The 17,060-nt window shown below is 34.2% G+C and overlaps 1 long non-coding RNA gene and 1 other non-coding gene across 2 annotated transcripts in view; both read left to right on the top strand.

Moving 5' to 3' along the window:
• Positions 1 to 17,060, top strand: part of LOC116663628 — a 124,098-nt gene that overhangs the window by 67,634 nt on the left and 39,404 nt on the right. The window lies entirely within an intron of this gene.
• Positions 8,450 to 8,606, top strand: LOC116663959. Its single transcript, XR_004320310.1, has one exon. It is a non-coding gene; the product is annotated as a U1 spliceosomal RNA (small nuclear RNA).

The raw sequence follows: 17,060 nt of genomic DNA, 5'->3' as shown, positions 1-17,060 counted from the left end.
TTACTTAGAAACTAAAACCAGTAAAAATACACCAAAATTTAAAAATATTTAAAAGAATGATATCCACCCTGAATATAATTCATGTTTATACCAGTTGCAAATATTTCTAATTTAAAGCAATGTCTTCATATTACTCAGAAAATCTATGTAGCATATCTTAATCATTAACTAGATGAAGTGGTGACTCTAGAACAATCATATTGGGAAGCACTGTGTTTTAACTGTTTATTATTCCATGTTGCTCAACTCTGTGTAAAAAATGTTTTATCCTTACTTTGGGTAGTCTGCAAGAGTACAATGCTGGGAGGATGTATTCCCAGGAACTAATGTAAATAAAAAAATGAAAGAAATAAACAAAAACGTATACATTACCAACAATGTCAATTTATTTCCTATTTCTAAATAATAACAAATTGGCTTTGAATTTGACTAAATTCTAATAAAGGCTAAAATTATAGAAATACTAACATCAGCAACAAAATAGCTAATCTGACTAATGATGGGCTAAATCAAACTTTCTAACCCTCAAAATATTTAGAAATTTTAGAATGTTTAGAGGAATGCTTTATCTATATTGTGTACAACCAGGATATACTTGGCATGACATATTAGTACATTGCTTTATCTAAAAACTAGACTCTGACTATATGCTAGAAGTTTAATTGACTATTATTTTTCTAAAAATCAAAAACAAAAGTTTAAAAAAAGCTCCATTGTCTTAATCAATCAGCCTTTCTAATGTCATACAATCTACTGGATTAGCATAGTCTTCACACTGAATAACCAGATCCCTCCAGCCAAAGTTGAAAGTTCAAATCCAGTTCCATGTATTTCACTTTGTGATAAAAGGTATGCAACATAGGAGGTACCTCTCTTGTAGAGAGAGGTTAGGGGACTGGAATCAACACCAAAGATAAGGTCCATATTTTGAAACTGAGTTTGCCTATGGAAAGACGCCACATAAACAAGCATGTAAATTCATTACTTTAGAGCTCTCTCCTCATTTTTCTTAAAAAGCCTTCATTATGCAGAGCAAAACAGGTCAGATGTCTACTGATCAGTATATCCTCTTACTATGGCGAAACTTTGATTGGAGCACAGTGGACTGCATCCTTAGCCTATGGTTCCTTCTCATTTCCATTTCATTCATTGGTTTCCTCATAATTCTTGAAGCTTCTCTCCCAGATTTTCTGTGCTTTCCTTAGGACAATAACCTCATCCCACAATGAAAGGAGGTGAAATCTGCTGATCTTTGTCATAGGTTGGTCATGGGACCTGGTCAAGGAAGAAGGAGTAAGGAAGAAAGAGAAATCCAAGATAATTCTGAGTGAGGGGGATGATGGTGGTGCTATTAATACAATTAGATAATAAGGAAAAGAGCAAGAAAGTGAAAGAGAGAAGTGAAGAAAGTAGTGAAGAAACTAGTCTCCTTTGAAATTTATGACTAGATGGTTTGCTGACCTTCATGAGAGGACTTTGGCCCAGTGGTGGGAAACAATCCACGTTTCAGGAGAGTGAAAATTGGTGGCTAGTGAGATGGGCAGCAGAGATGAGAGAACAATTTTAAATATTTAGCAACAAAGGGAAAACCAAAGATAAGATTATGTCTTGAAATGAAAAAGGGAAAAATCTTTTCTAGGGCAGAGAAATCATGCCTGGGGAGACATGCTCTAGAAAAGCAAAGGACAAGCAAGTTCAAATGAAAGAAGCATCACATTCTTGAGTAAAAACAGGGAGAGAAAGCAAGCGACAAAAGTTGAGGTGCTGAAGTGGAAGGGGGTGCTCACAGCAGATAACTTCTCATGAAATAGTAGCCAAGGCAGTTTGCAAGAGTAAGTGGGCTATTCTCTTGACCAAGGTAGAGACTATTTCACAGTTACAACTGGGTAAAATAATGAAATCACATGCACACACACACACACACACAAAATGTAAAAACAATCTTGAGAAATAATGAGAGCCTGGCTATGGTTTAGCAGAGTTATTTTCCATGTGTACTTCCAGAATACCCTAACTATTAGAGTAGGGTCTCAATTTCTAACTGTTTTCTCCATTTCTGGATGTTTATTCCCATAACAAAATTTTAAACATTGTGTTAGGATTAATGTGTTTGAAGCCATCCTGTGCCAACTTTGTAAAATTTTTCCTTATGATAAACTGAAACCTTCCTCTCTGTACTTCTGGTGCTAATCGGTGAGAAAAACCCTACTCCCTCATTAAGAGTCTTTGTCAAATACTATTGCATCCTTCTTTGCTCTCAAGACTCTAGCCTAAACACTTTCTTTTGTTAAATAATTTCTAATATTATTGAATTTTTTTCATTTTCAATGAGAGAACAATACATGTTACTTTGCCTGAGAACTGCACATACATTTAGAAATAACTCTTAGCTCAAATAATATAAATTATTACAAATAAAGACCTATTGCTTGATTTACTTTCTGTATTGTAATAGTTTATATAAAAATTGTTTTGTTTGGATGGAACTCTATTCAGTCAATTTAGATGAATCCATCCTAGTGTTTCCAAAGATATGATGTCATGAAGATAAGAGAGGCAAGGAATCCGGAATAAGATTTATTAAAGACCTTTAGAAAAACATCAAATATTTTTATTATTTGGAATTTTTATTCTTGATATTAGGATGAAATGGAATATATATTAATCCCTTAATAGTTAATTTCTCCCTGGGGTAGGGTTGGTTTGTTTTAGAAGTGGGTATTTATTGTTCTGATTGCATTTTTCCAGAAGATTAGAAAATTACTTTTTTTGTTTGATATCCTAGCTTTATTAGCTTTTTCCCTAATTTTGTAGAATAAGTCCACATGTTTATGAGCATTTCTTATGTTGTGAGTGCCTATATTCATTAAAAAGAAAATACTCATTTATACTCCTCATACTAACTCTAGAAAAAATTAATTCAGTTAAAAATATAATAATGTTATTACACATAGATTGATCTCTTTATTGACCACAATTTAGTTATTGATATACATGATAAAATGTGGGAACATTCTAATAAGTTATAGGACTTTTATTTTTGAAATTTAATGTAACTCAAAAAATAACCTTCAGAGAATGCAAATAAAAGTATGCATGTACAAATTCTGTGTATAATATTAGCTTTTAAATCATTGCAACTGGCCTAGAAATGTTGGTAGAACTACAAAGCTATCTACTGGTTGAGTCAATAAAATAGTTTATACCCAGTATTCAGTCCATTTTCTACATTAAAGCTAGTCTAAATATTAATGAAAATTGCAACAGAGAGAATTGCATTAGTTTCTGACAAGATTATAGACTGCAAAAGGAAATTTACAATCACTTGTCATAGCCTAGGCCAATTCAGAATCCAGATCCCCTCTGTCTTGTCAAGGGTTTTACCTTAGGCCATATATACCCTTCCCACCTGCCACATGTGCAGTAGGAATCTTCAGGACAGATTTATTAATCCTTCAAAGGCTTCCACACTGGTAGAGTCTACACTGATTATCTAAAATGTTCAGAACAGTTTGAAAAAAATTAACCATTACCAGAGTGAATTTCCCTTCCTTTCATTCCCCATCCCAACTAGGGAGCAGGAGTGAGTGGAGAATCCAATCTTTTAAGCTTCCCCATTCAAAACAAATTAAACTTGTATATTCAGATAATTTAAGCTGGTTCTAGAAAAGTAGTATTAGGGTTGTGATGTACTTTTTGTTTCAGAAATACAAACCTGATCTGAATTTTTCTCTTTAGGGTACTGGGAATGTAATGCGTATTTAATTGTCTATGATTAATTTTAAATAATGTGTTATTTCAATTCCAGTCATCCATTCAACTTACATTCTCTTCTATTTTCAGCTTTATCTCTGTATTTCTTCCCCGCTTTTCTGATCAATGGTCTTTTTGAATATATCCTACCCAAAATTAAGATTCATAAATTCTACACAGCAGTAGCAACTGGAGTTTCACTTATATTTGTTAGAAGTGTTAATGAAAAAGTTATTAATTCTTTCAATTGAGAATTGATACTGCTTAAAATGACCCATGATACACTTACTGTATGCTAAGGTTTCCCCTAAATTTGTTGTATGAATAGTTGCTTTAATTCTCTGAAGAACCCTATACAGTATTGTTATTATCATTATTCCAATTTTACAGATGGGAATTGTGGCACAGAGAGCATTAGTAACTTCCTCAATATCAAAGAGCTGGTTGATGCGTCGTAAAGACAGAAATTTTAAGTCGTGTAGCTCCTAGTTACCACGCTCTTAACCACAGACATTACTGAATTTCCATAAGGTAGGAGTTTCTGGGTACAGGGCCAAAACTTTATTCCCAAATCAAGCCAATTATTCTATTTTTTTGGTAAAATTCATTTTTATACATAGTGGTTATAGAATATGAAATTTTGATAAGTCTGTTAGAGGAAGATTATCAAACTTGAAGCCAGGTAAAATGGGTTTGAGGTCTCATTTTTGAAATTAGCTTGTTGTATGGCTAATCTGAATATTTTTCTTAATTTCTCTAACCAATTACTTAACTAGTATGAGGATTAAAATAGTGACATATCAAAAGTGACCAGCACAAAACCTGGTTCAAAGTAGATTTTCCTCCATTTTTCCTACTAGAAGAAGGAAATGATTTATTTTCCTTTTTCTCTGTTATTTCATATGGGTGTAGCCTGAAGAAGTAAAGGATTAATATTCTTTGGTCTAAGATTGAAAAGACCTGGGCATTTTGTACACTGATTTGCAGTATTTAAGCATTTAAGCGTGCTATTTTTCTGTTTATGAATTAATTAGCTGTGTCACAATAGAGGCACTCTCTCCCCTCTGCTCCACGGAGTTTTACTCTGCCTTCTGATGAATGAACATTGTATTTTAAAGATTTCACTAGAGCCACACATGAGGGAGGGAGAAACACTCTCTACTATTCCACAAACAGCCACTACTTGACACATCATATTTTCTCAAAGTGTTTTCTTCCTTTGTGGGGAATGTAAGTAGCCAGTTCAAGGTCCATGTGCTCAGTGAAATGCTTAATTAAACTCATTTAAACCTGGAGAGTATGTCTATTGATAAAACACTCTTGTGAATATTTCATTGAAACCTGGATTACCTTTTTTATTAACTCATTTCCCTTTTCAGACATACCATACCTTTCAGGTTTCAAGGAAACCTATGGAGCTTTTGAAAACAGAGAAGAGTCCTATTGAGCACTGAGAGTACATTTTGAGCATTAGTATATGTGGTCAGTATGAAGGAGTATAATATCTGCTGTTTATCTGGGCTTTGCTTCTTGTGTTGATTTGAGGAACCAAGGCAGTGGTACAACCTGCTGAATGTTATTAACAATAAGCCTCAGTAAAAGAAAGGTATTTGGTATCTCATTAATATTACAGAACATTCAGGTAAAGCTGAACTTACTGACAGTAAAAATAGGTAAATGGAAAGAATACTAACTACTATATATAAAATAGATAAACAGCAAGTTTCTACTGTATAGCATAGGGAACTATACTCAATATCTTGTAGTAACCTATAACGAAAAAGAATATGAAAACGAATATATGTATGTGTATGTATGACTGAAGTATTATGCTGTACACCAATGACACAACATTGTGAACTGACTATACTTCAATTAAAAAAACCCATAAAACCCAAAAGGAGAAAACAATACAAAAGAAAGAATAAATCAGTTAAAAGGAGAATGATTTTTAATACTTTCTAAAGTATCGGTCAAACAGGAAATGTGTCTGGAATGGAAATGTTGCTTAGCTAAACCTGTGTTATATTGCCCTGAAGTTACTCAAGTGCATGTACACACTTTGGAAGTATTTGAATTGTTTGTTAAATTCAGGTTAGTTACGGGTTAAAAAATGTGACTCTCAGCACGAGATACTAGCAAGACCCAGGAAGAAGGCAAATACAACATTTACCTCATATGGAGTTTTTATCGTTTCTCTTTTTTATCACCTATATAAGTTTCAAAACAAGTTCAAAATCACTGAAATGATTCAAACAATATATACAATTGGCAATATATACAATTCCAATATATACATTGGAAAAATGAGCAAATGAAAATTAAAATAAACCTGGAGATTCTTTCCTTTTCAGACAAATTTACATGCCACTAATTCAATACTTAGGGCTGATGCCCGGACAGATTTTAAGAGTCTAATGGCATTATCAGTTATTTACTGTAACCATGTTTGGGTTTGCTTTGTATAAAACAAATCCCCAAAATAGCTCCTTTGAAATCTAAAGTTCACTACCATTTATGCTACAGGAAAATGAGTTGTTTTTAGCCAGTATCTTTTCCCTCATATTTTATTTTACATTTCATTCACCCAGTTTCACTGTCTGGGTGATGATCATCTGTGTAATATATGTTAGGAATTTTCACTTGAAGGACCATGTATCTTTAAATGTCTTCTCTTTATTCGTCCTGGTTCTAACACATGTAATTTCCCCTTTAATTTGACATCATTTAACGGCACATTACACGTCAATGATGTGATCTGTGAATATTTACAATGTTCATGTCATTTTTATTTTCTAATCCAATTTAAGTAGCTCTGCTTTTTATGACATCATGAATTCTTCAGTCTTTTTGGTCTTTTTGGGACTAATTATTCCATTAGTTCCTTTGAACTAGCTCTGTGTTGTCAGTCATTTCTTCCCTTTTGATCATAAGACCTTTGCTGCCCTCCTTTGCATGTACAATCAGTTCTAGGTCTATGCAACCAAGCTAAGAAGCAAGCACCATGTCCTCATCCTTGCAGACTGCTATTCCCAGGCATTTCTGTCCCAAAGGCACTTTGCAGGTAAATCTTCCTATTGTAAAACCATGGCTTCTAAAGTTCTTACCTACTGAAAACAAATTAAGATACATTTTAAAAATATTTTTATAATAATAATAATAAATATTTGATATATAAGGTACTTCTATTTGCTAAGACAGAGATTTAAAGGAAGCAATGAGTATAAACACTAACCAGAAAAAAAAGCAGGCTGAATTTCACTTGTCGCAATATTGCATGACACCTTGTCTATGTTTATTGTTTAATGCTGGTTTGGGCACAATAGCAAAATTCCTTAGATTCAACTTTTGGAAAAAAAAACAAGTCTTTTCTGGTACTTTCCATATCCATTTGCCTGCTAACGTATATGAACGTTTATATATGTGATTAATTTTAAACAGCATAAAGGCAAAAGAAAATTTGGAGTGATTTAAGCATGACTTTGTCTTTAACCCTCTTGTTTACTAGGAACTTTGAACATTTCCTCTGTGATGCTCAGGAGCTCTGCTGTCTGTTGCTGCCCTCTGTAGTGGTGACGAAGGGAGCACAAGATCAGCTTTGTTAAATGCAGTGGAGCTGGACTAAAATGTTCTCCAGAATGCAAATGCAGCCTATTTGAGAGTCACATATTCTCTGAAAATAAAAAGCCAATAGGAGTATTTTTGCATTTCAAGTGTTCCTCTGCAGGTACTAGACACTAAGGACATAACCTAATTGCCTTTTTAGGTATCATGTTTAAATATTGTAATGTGATTACTTTAGTCTAGTAAAAAGTACCACCAAGAATATTTACAGATCAACTAAAATTAAAACAGTATACTTGAAAAGTAGATTTATGATTTAAGATTTCAGGTTGGCTGGCAATGGCTAAGAATGGGCCAGAATTTCTGCCTTTATAAGCCCAAACTATCTTACATGAAGTCATGAATTCGCCATGAGTCTGTTTCTTTATTAATCAAATGGAGATAATTATTGCAAAGCTGAATTCTTACAAGGAATGTGGTTTGTAAACTACCAAGCTCTACCCCAATAGCAAGTGTTTTTATTTCCTTATCAGATTTAGTCTGATTTAACTATGAAATAGTTAAAATCTCTTCCGCCCTTCTCATTCTATTCCTAAACATTGTTCCCACTTCCCCTTCTTCTGGGAATGGGGTTAGAGAGAATTAGTCGAAGTGACAGGCAGTTGCTGAACTCAAGAGGAACTTAATAGGACCTGGGTAGCGTCTAGGGAGAGACAACAGAAATGTGCCCTCTTGAAAAGAAGGTTGGCTGAAGCTAGACAGGGCTTAGGGTGCTAGCTAAGTGGCTAGGGGCTGAGGGCAAGGGATTCTTGGCAGAAAAACTCAGACCCAAGCCCTACTATAAAAATAAGACCATCTTTCAAGGGTTAGGGTTAGATGAGATTATGGCAGCCCTTTGAAATCACAGCTAATTTTGGATGGTGTCTCTTTCACAATTCTTTTATATTATAAAGTCTGCAGATATGAGTGTGTGGACCAGCTTCACCATTTACTGACTGCATGGCCATCCCATGGCCAGATTCTTCCATTTCTCTGAGCCTCAGTTTCCTCACTTGTAAAATTGGGGATAATCGTGAAATAATATTGCTAAAACTCCTGATCTAATGTCTATTATTGAAAATAGTAGGTATTTGTACTTACCTGGCAGGGGAGATACCATGATCATGAAGATAGTTTTCCCAGGGCAAGGTTTATCGATTGCATTCTGGATGTGCTGACCCCTGCAGTTTCCCCAAATGTGGGACATGCAACTGCATAATTTGTGGTAGTGGGGACTACATTTGTACTAAAAAAATAGTTGGTATTTAATAAGTTACTTGACTCTAATCCTGGTGAGGATGAACAGGAAATGGATAGGTCATCCTGCAAGTAACATCAATAATTTTATTTAAGAGGGGCCAAAAGGGGCCGGGAACTCTTTTCTGAATTTCTGAAATTGCATGACATATGTAATTACCTGTTGTATATATTCTGTTTTGAATCCCAAATTTGTTACTCCCTAGCTGTGTGACGTTAGGCAAATGTCTATACCTTTTTGTGCTTCAGTTTTCTCTACTTTAAATGAGATAAATTACTGTTCTCACAACACTTTATTGTTAGGAGTAAATAAGTTAATACATGTGAAGCATCTCCCTGTATTTGTAGGTTTTTCAGGAAACCAAAATAATACAATATAAAACTAAGGTTTAGAGACAGTTACAGTAAAACAAAACAATATGTAATCATTAAAAATAGTTGTCCAAATTAGATACATTTTTCTTTGAATAATTATAATAAGGATATTCATTATGCAAAGTTCATAGCATGGTAACGTTACTAGAAATGCCTGACGTTTTTCAAGGAAAATGTGAGTCACAGGCTGTGGGCAACACCCTTCATCTCTTCCAGTTCAGGGCTGCTCTCTGGCTGTCAGGTTGTTCTTCAGACAAAGCATTTAGCAGTTTGATGGAGAGTATCTCCATTTTCTAGGTGCCTTTAATGAATTATGTGTTTCAAAGCCCTGTGCATGTTACATTATTGGTGACAGGATACTTGTAAAAAGTTAAGGTGATTGTTGGTAGCCGGCCTCCTTGGCGATGCCTCCTATTTTTTAATGCCTTCTTTTGTAGTGTGCAATTTAATCAATGTTTTAACTGTGAGTCAAAAGTACATATTTTATGAATTCTCCTTAAAGGTTTACGATTTTTTCTTTTACTACTAATATACAAAATGACCATTTTATGTCTCTAATGATTGTGTCTCAATAGCCCAATACAATTAATAATAGAGAACTACATGGTCTGAAATGAGCTCTAATATAATTATTTCTATCCCTGGGTTGTGGGTAATTCGATCTTCAGTGCTGATGTACTCAGTTAAACATGGTGGATTTACATACCCACAGTCCTAGGTAGGTATCTAAAGAGGCCAACTGGTATCATGAATAATAATCATTTCATTTTGCTATTTATCTAGTGAAAATCTGGATTTTGAAAGCCTTATATGATTTTTCTCAGGTGCTCAATATTAATGAAGGAGAAGAAATTCATATGAATTACTTAGGCTTATAGGTAATTGAAACAGAGTCTGCCAAAAGTAGAAATGGAACTTCAAAGTTTGTATTTTAAATTTATTTTTTCAAATGAACTTATGAAAAAAACCCTATTTCTCAAAGCATTCTGATAAGCAACTAATGCTTGTTCTTTACTGTACTGAAATTTTGTACTATACTATATATTCTTGGGAAGATAAGTACAGTAATAAATACCATATGAATGATTGAAAAGAAGAACAGTGATACCCTTTGACCTTGTTTAAAGAGTTATTCTGTAGTTCCAGTTTACATGGCCTTCTTCTCATCTTTAAACTACTCTATCATTTCAAGAATTTAGATTATTAAACTAGCCCTGCAACTAAAAGAAAGCTTGGGACTAACTGCTATGATTATGTGTTTGTTTAGCACCAAGGTTGCTAATCCCCAAGGGCTGAAGCAAACACTGAATCACGAAGACTGTTAATTGAGTTTTTGCTACCAAACATCATCTATTCAGTAAATATAGCACAAAGTACTTAAAGATCCAACTGGCTTAGAATATTTTTCCACTCTCTGCTATGGTGCCTAAAGTGCCTATAATTAGAGATATTCTTCTAGGTTCAGACATTATCACAGTTGCTACCTGGAAGCTTAAACTGTTACTGCACATCAGCCTAGGAACACATCCGATCTTGTCAAATATGTAGCTTACACGGTATGCTGAAAGAAAAAGATATTAGTTAACTGGACTAGGAAAACCCCAGTTCATGGATGACTCTGGAAAGGGGAACTTTGGGTGGCATAAATAGTGTAGGGTTTATCTCTGGTATAAAAAGTTATTATGATTCTAGTTTGTTTACCATTGAGCCCAAGTATTCATTCTTTATGAAAAAAAAATCAGTGGAAATATTACTTAGCCTAAAATGAAAAATTTGTAAATTTTTGGGCTTGATGAATGATTTACCAAATATTTATCACATTTTTTTGGCATTGACTATGTACAAGCTTATTTCGAGGGTTGGTGTAGGGGTGAAATAACTCAGAAATGAGTAAAATATGGCATCTGATCTTTAAAACACTTTCAGTTTCAAAGAAGAGACAGTTTTTGCACAAATAACAGTGGAGAGTAAATAAAATAAGGAGCTGAGGGTCTTGAAGAAGAAGGTTAAGGCCACTTTCCAAATTGGAACACTGGAAAACTAATTGTAATGTAGGCTTTCCAACAGTTTTCTAGAAAGTACTATGGAAATGTGGTAGAAGAGACCACTTTTAAAATAAACAAAACAAACATAAAACACTTATTTTTATTATAAAATACACTATTTTTCTGAAAATAAAAGAAAAATACACTAAACTATAAATAACTGTAAATACATTAATAATTGTTCTTCCATGAAGATATATTTTTTCCCCTCAAAATTAGGATAGTTCTAAAAAACAGCTTTGTAATCTATATTTTAGCTTAACATATCATGAACTTCTTCCTATGATAAGAAATTAGTTTGTGTAATAATTGAATGCTTATCATTTAAAAATTTTATCCAATAAAAAATATTCACTGAGAATTCACTGTATTCTAGGCATAGTCATTGTCAAGGGATACAATGGTTTATTTCAAAGCTATGTGTTATTGATTATACCAAATCATGATAGAGTTTGATGCAAAATAACAAGTTGAATACAAGAAGACAAGGGAAAAATAGATTTTCTATTTCCTCTCTACTTAGTCATTGTTGCAAATGTTAGCTAAGTATTTGGATAACAGACATGTTCAGTGAACTACAAGACCAAGGTACTGAGACTTACTTAAGTTTGCTCTGTTTACAAAACAAAAATGATGTCTATTTATAACAGACATAGATGTGAATTTACAATAACAACAACAAGGACTTTAAAGGTAGAATAGGGAATTATACAGATATAGGTTCAAGTCCTGGTTGTATCGCCCAAAAGCTGTGTCACGTTGGGCAAGTCAATTACTGAGAATTGGCTGCAGACATTCCACTGATTACTGGCCTGGCCTAGACTTTCAAAGGGTAGGTAAAGAAAATTCTCCTTTGTGGTCTCCACAAGATTCTGATGATCTGAATCAGTAAAGCATAAGTTAAAAATGCTGGTGGAAATTACAGAGAACTATATCTTACTAAAGTGTAAGTTTCAACACAATAGTTACAATTTTTATGATCATTTGTCTGTCATCCATTCATCCACCTTTCCATTCAACTATCATCTACCTGTTCTCTATCTTTCGTGTATCTATCCATCATCCAGCATCCACCTAATTAGCTGTAAGATCTTTTTTCTACATAAATGGATGTAAATTTTAAATTCATTTCAGATAGAAAAAGGAAGAAATTCTTTTTTCATGAATATAAGAGGAAGTGTGTATTAAAATACGTGTGGGTAAATATGTATCCATATGTTTATGTGTGCACCTAGTTCCAGAAATTTTCCAGTTTTTTTCCTGTACAAATCTTGTTCCCTTTCTTGTAACTTTTCCTCTATCTAACCAAATACTAATGCGCCAGAAAGCTCTTTGAGTGGGAGAGGGTATGCTCTCCAGTTGTGTAGGATTGGTCCATATGTATAAAAACTAAAGGGAAGTAGAGAGCTCTTCACTTAAAATTAGTGTTCAAAACAGAGAGTAATTAGGTTTAGAAGAAAACTCAGTTAAAGTTGTTATGTGACTACACTATTAGAATTAAGAGGTAACTGAGATTTCCCAAGTGATAACAGATAATTTGCCATTTAGCCTGTAATGAGGTTTGAAAAAAAGATGCTCAACAAGATATCAGCAGTAACTAGAAAGGCATTTCTTAGAAGGTCCACCCAGTGTGCATTTATTCCTTTATCCTTTTAAAAGAGACAAATTGTCTAATGCAATGTTCTCTCAGTAGTCATCATTAGTGCCCCCAAAAAGATTTCTGTTGACCCTAACCATCTCTCCTGACTATTTCCTCCCCCTCTGGCTTTTCCTGGCTTTCTGTTGAGCTATTCTGTCACAAGCCATCTGGGTCAGATGTGGTGGGATAGTGCAGAGAAATAGAAATCATAACCTTCACTGTTGTAGTAATTACATTTTTACTTGAAATATTCAGAGAAATAGGATGCAATCTTTAAATGCATATGCAAATCATGTGCAAATTATATGCTAATACATGTGTGGCCCGCCTAACTATTACATATAACTGAATGCAGCCCTTGGGAAAATCTTATTGGAGATCATTGGTCTAATGAAAATTGCTGCTACACGCTAATTATAGTGACATGTGTGCTGCTGTATTGCCCCTTAGTGGTGAGGGGGATGACAGAGGTTAGTTGAAGTTAGATGACTGACAGAATTATGTCTGTGATAGTAGAAGTAAAGTAGCAAAATATCTCTATTCTCTAAAAACAAATTTTTATTACTTTACACCTAAATTAAATTGAGTAACTACCGACAATGTGTTCAGTGGGTATGGGTCTAGGAGACAAAGGACACAAATTACCATTTGCCTGAGTCAGTTTAATCTTTCTTTGCTATTGTGTTTTCACTAATTTTTCATTTGTTACCAGTTGGCTAACTCATTGGAAATATGCAAATTATAGAAATATACTTTGTACATTTAAAGAAGTAATGCCACATTCACCTTCCAAACATAAGCCCAGTGCTAAAAGAATTTAATAATTCCTTTGAAGCAGGCAAATCCAAGCTCCACTATGTTCAGGCTGTATGACTTTGGGCAAGGCTTTTCACATCTTTTGAATCTTCAGAACTGTCAAAATACGATAATAGTACACATATCCTTGGGTAGCTAAAGGATCACATGAAATACTATTTTGCAGAGCCTACAGTATGACATAAATGCTTATGAACTTATTATTATATTTGAAATGAGTTATTATTAAAAGTACTTAAAAAATCTAAAGATCTTCTCTAACTTAGACTAATTTTTAATTTATGATATTTACATTTCCTAATTAGAGAGATACTCAATATTTGAGAGATGGCCCATTCTTAAAGTTATGAACTAGGAGAAAAACAAAAAAAAAATTAGTCTCAGTTGTGATGTAGAATATTAAACAGAAGTATAGTGTGTGATTGTATTTAGGAGCTCTAATACCACCATTTGAGACTTACGACTATGGGATGAAAAGATTGAATTGTGGGGGAAGAGAGAAGGAATTACCTTAATTATTCATTAACCTAATTAGCTTAATTAATTCAAGCAGTTTCCCTGCTTGAAAGAAGTACTTTCCTGAACTTGTTCAGAAATTACATCTACCTTCATTAAAGCCAAAATAGACATAAAATGTTTAATGGTTAGCTTATGATAAAGCTTAGGAATCAAAGGACTTGCCAATTGTGTTGGTCAGGAAGTAGATCATGGAAGAGATCCCTTGATTTCTAAGATTTTTTGATTCTTGCTGGGCCTCTTCTTCTATCTTGTTAAGAGATATTATTTTGTCATTTCTAAAACTATTCCAAATTAGAGATTTTAGCATGCTCAAGAGCTTCTTGAATCTTTGGCTCAAACCAAGGATATTAAGATTAGTGTGTATGGGAGATCTACCGGATTTATAACTGTAGAATAAGTAATTATTTTTTGTCTTAAAGAGGGAGTAGTTTATGTCATGTTCCATTAAATAACTATGCATTTAAGTTACTATGCACATCTACCTTCTATACTAAGCATAAATTTAGGAAGCTGAATATCCCTTTGTTCACAATCACTTGAAACATAGTGGATAAAGGAATATAAAGGATATGCAGTTCATTATATGGATTATAAAATGTTAGCAATAAACATATGTTGGGTCTCAATCCTTAGAAAGGGCTATTTTATATACAGTGTGTATTTACTAGTAGCAGTTAATGCTTTCAGGCTTGTCTTCGGCACTGGGCATTTTTCTTACCATACAAGCAGCATTAAGAACAGTGCTTACTAAGTGGTTTTCTATTATGAGGATGACGACAGCCAATATGATTGTTTTGGCATTACCCTTTAACTGAATTTGTTCTACGTGACATCTTAAAATTTAAATATAGGGTTGTATCATGATAGACACCGAGTTGTGCCTTAAATCCAATGTCACATTTTTTCCCCCACACAGATGACTTAATTACTAAAAATGAAGTCGCTGTTCAGTTCTTAATGACTTAATTATTTGGAAGGAAATTGATTTATCCTTTTTATCTCAATAAACTCCTTACCATCCTGCATTAAGCAGAAGGAGGACGTTTGTTATGAAATGAAATTGAAGGTTTAAATATGTTTGATCACAGTTTTCTCCTAGTATAAAATGTGTGAAATCAACAGATTCAACACTTTTAGCTTCAGGAAATGCTTGACTCTCTGAAAGGCGTATAATTGAGTGTACCTGTGGTACAGGGCTATGTCTAATCAGTCGACTGTGTAGCTGGGTAGAGTCAAGTGCCATTCATCTGCCTCCCCTGAGATCTGTGGAAACAAGAAGGAGGAACAGGCGTAAGACAAAGATATATAACCATGTTGACCACTGAAGTTCATGGTTAACAACTTAATTATCTGAGTTCAGCCATCACTCAGAAACAAACCTGTGCAATTTAGGCACATTTTATCATTTACAATAGAAATAACATAACGCTAAGGACAGTGCTGCTCAAATTAGAATCTACATTAAGTATGTTTAATTTAATTTTTCTAATTATATTTCTAATAGCTTAAATAGCTGCACTGATAAAACGGTTAACCACCTGCATTTAAATGCCACCTGATGCGTTTATTTTGGAACAGTAACAGATTGGTCTAATTTGAGCTCAAGTTCCTCTGAAAATTTTTCTATTAATGGGTCCTAAATTAATCTTTGTGCCTGATCTGCAAATGATGTTATAAAGTAACAATCATCATGAGAATTGCCCTTACATGGTAATATCCTGGTTTTTTTTTTTTTTCCATTTCAAATTTGAATCAGTGGATAGTTAAAATAAAAATAGAAGTTTGAACTGGCATTTCCATTTTCCTATGAAACTTCAATGTTGGAATAGTGCCTGGTTTAAAAAAAAAATCAATTCAGTGAAATGTTTGCATAGCACTATGTGAGGAAGGTTAGGTGGATATGCACTACGCCTACGGTACCAAGTGAGCAAACATAGGCAGATGGCCCCTATTGCCATATAGTTTCTGTATGTTCCACAAGTGTGGGCTGATGATACCATGTAACTTAAACTAATTCATTGTCCAAGCATTATAAAATATAACCTTTTGAAAATCTGATAAATGATATAGATCCTTCCCTCCTGTCTAGAAAAAGTACAAAGAAGGCATCAGCATTTTGTCAAGACAATCAAATGAAACGACTCCATTTTCTTTTCATTAGAAATGAACCTAATCCTAGCAAAGCTCAGAGAAGTGAAAAGATCAGATAGGCCATCTTGTTCATCCTTAGACACACAATTATATTTGAAAACGTTGAGTCTTACCATATTGAAAGCAAAGCCTTCCAGAGCTCTGGTTCTAATGATACCACTCTCTCACTGAACAGGTGCCTAGTCCATGACGAATAAGCTGTTCCTTAAGTCAGCATGCGATGATGTGGCCCCAGGGAATAGTGTGGTGGTCCCACAGAAGTTCACATGTTAACCAGAGGTGTGTTTTCCACCAGCAGCGGTGATAATAGTATGGATGGTGGTTACTGTAGTACCTATTATTGTCTTTTTAGTCAAATCCAATGCAGAAGAGAGTTGAACTGGGACTCATCAGTTTAGGTGTTGGTGCCAGCTCTCACTCATACAAGGTTATGTGCCATTGATTAAGTCTTTCACTCAATACTTGCTACGGTTTCTGTATCTGTCAATGTAGAGGTTAAACTTGATGATCTTAAAACATAAAATTTCCATATTGGATACAATGTTGTGAAGGGGGCAAAATAAGAACTTTGGAGTCCACAAGACCTGGGTTTATATTTAGACCCAACCACTTATCCATGCAGCTTCATTCAACCTCTCCCATCCTCACTTTCCTTTTGAGCACGTTTGGGATAATGAAACTGGTCAGACAGAGCTGAAGTCAAGAGTAAAGGGTAGTAATCAGTGTTTGTTCATTTGGTTTCATTGTGCCTACTACTTTACTATGAATGTGGCAGAAGGGACAGAGACCAAGTCAGTGGCCAGTGATGATGTGATTTAAAAAATAGTATGGGTTTGGAGTAGCTACTTCTTATAGGACTGTGACAGTAGCCTTTGTCCCACATGTAGCAAAGTGAATTGACT

The sequence above is a fragment of the Camelus ferus genome, chromosome 5, assembly GCF_009834535.1.
Source record: "Camelus ferus isolate YT-003-E chromosome 5, BCGSAC_Cfer_1.0, whole genome shotgun sequence".
Lineage (NCBI taxonomy): Eukaryota > Metazoa > Chordata > Mammalia > Artiodactyla > Camelidae > Camelus > Camelus ferus.
Note: the sequence above shows the minus strand (reverse complement) of the source record. Positions and strands in the feature narration are given on the sequence as shown.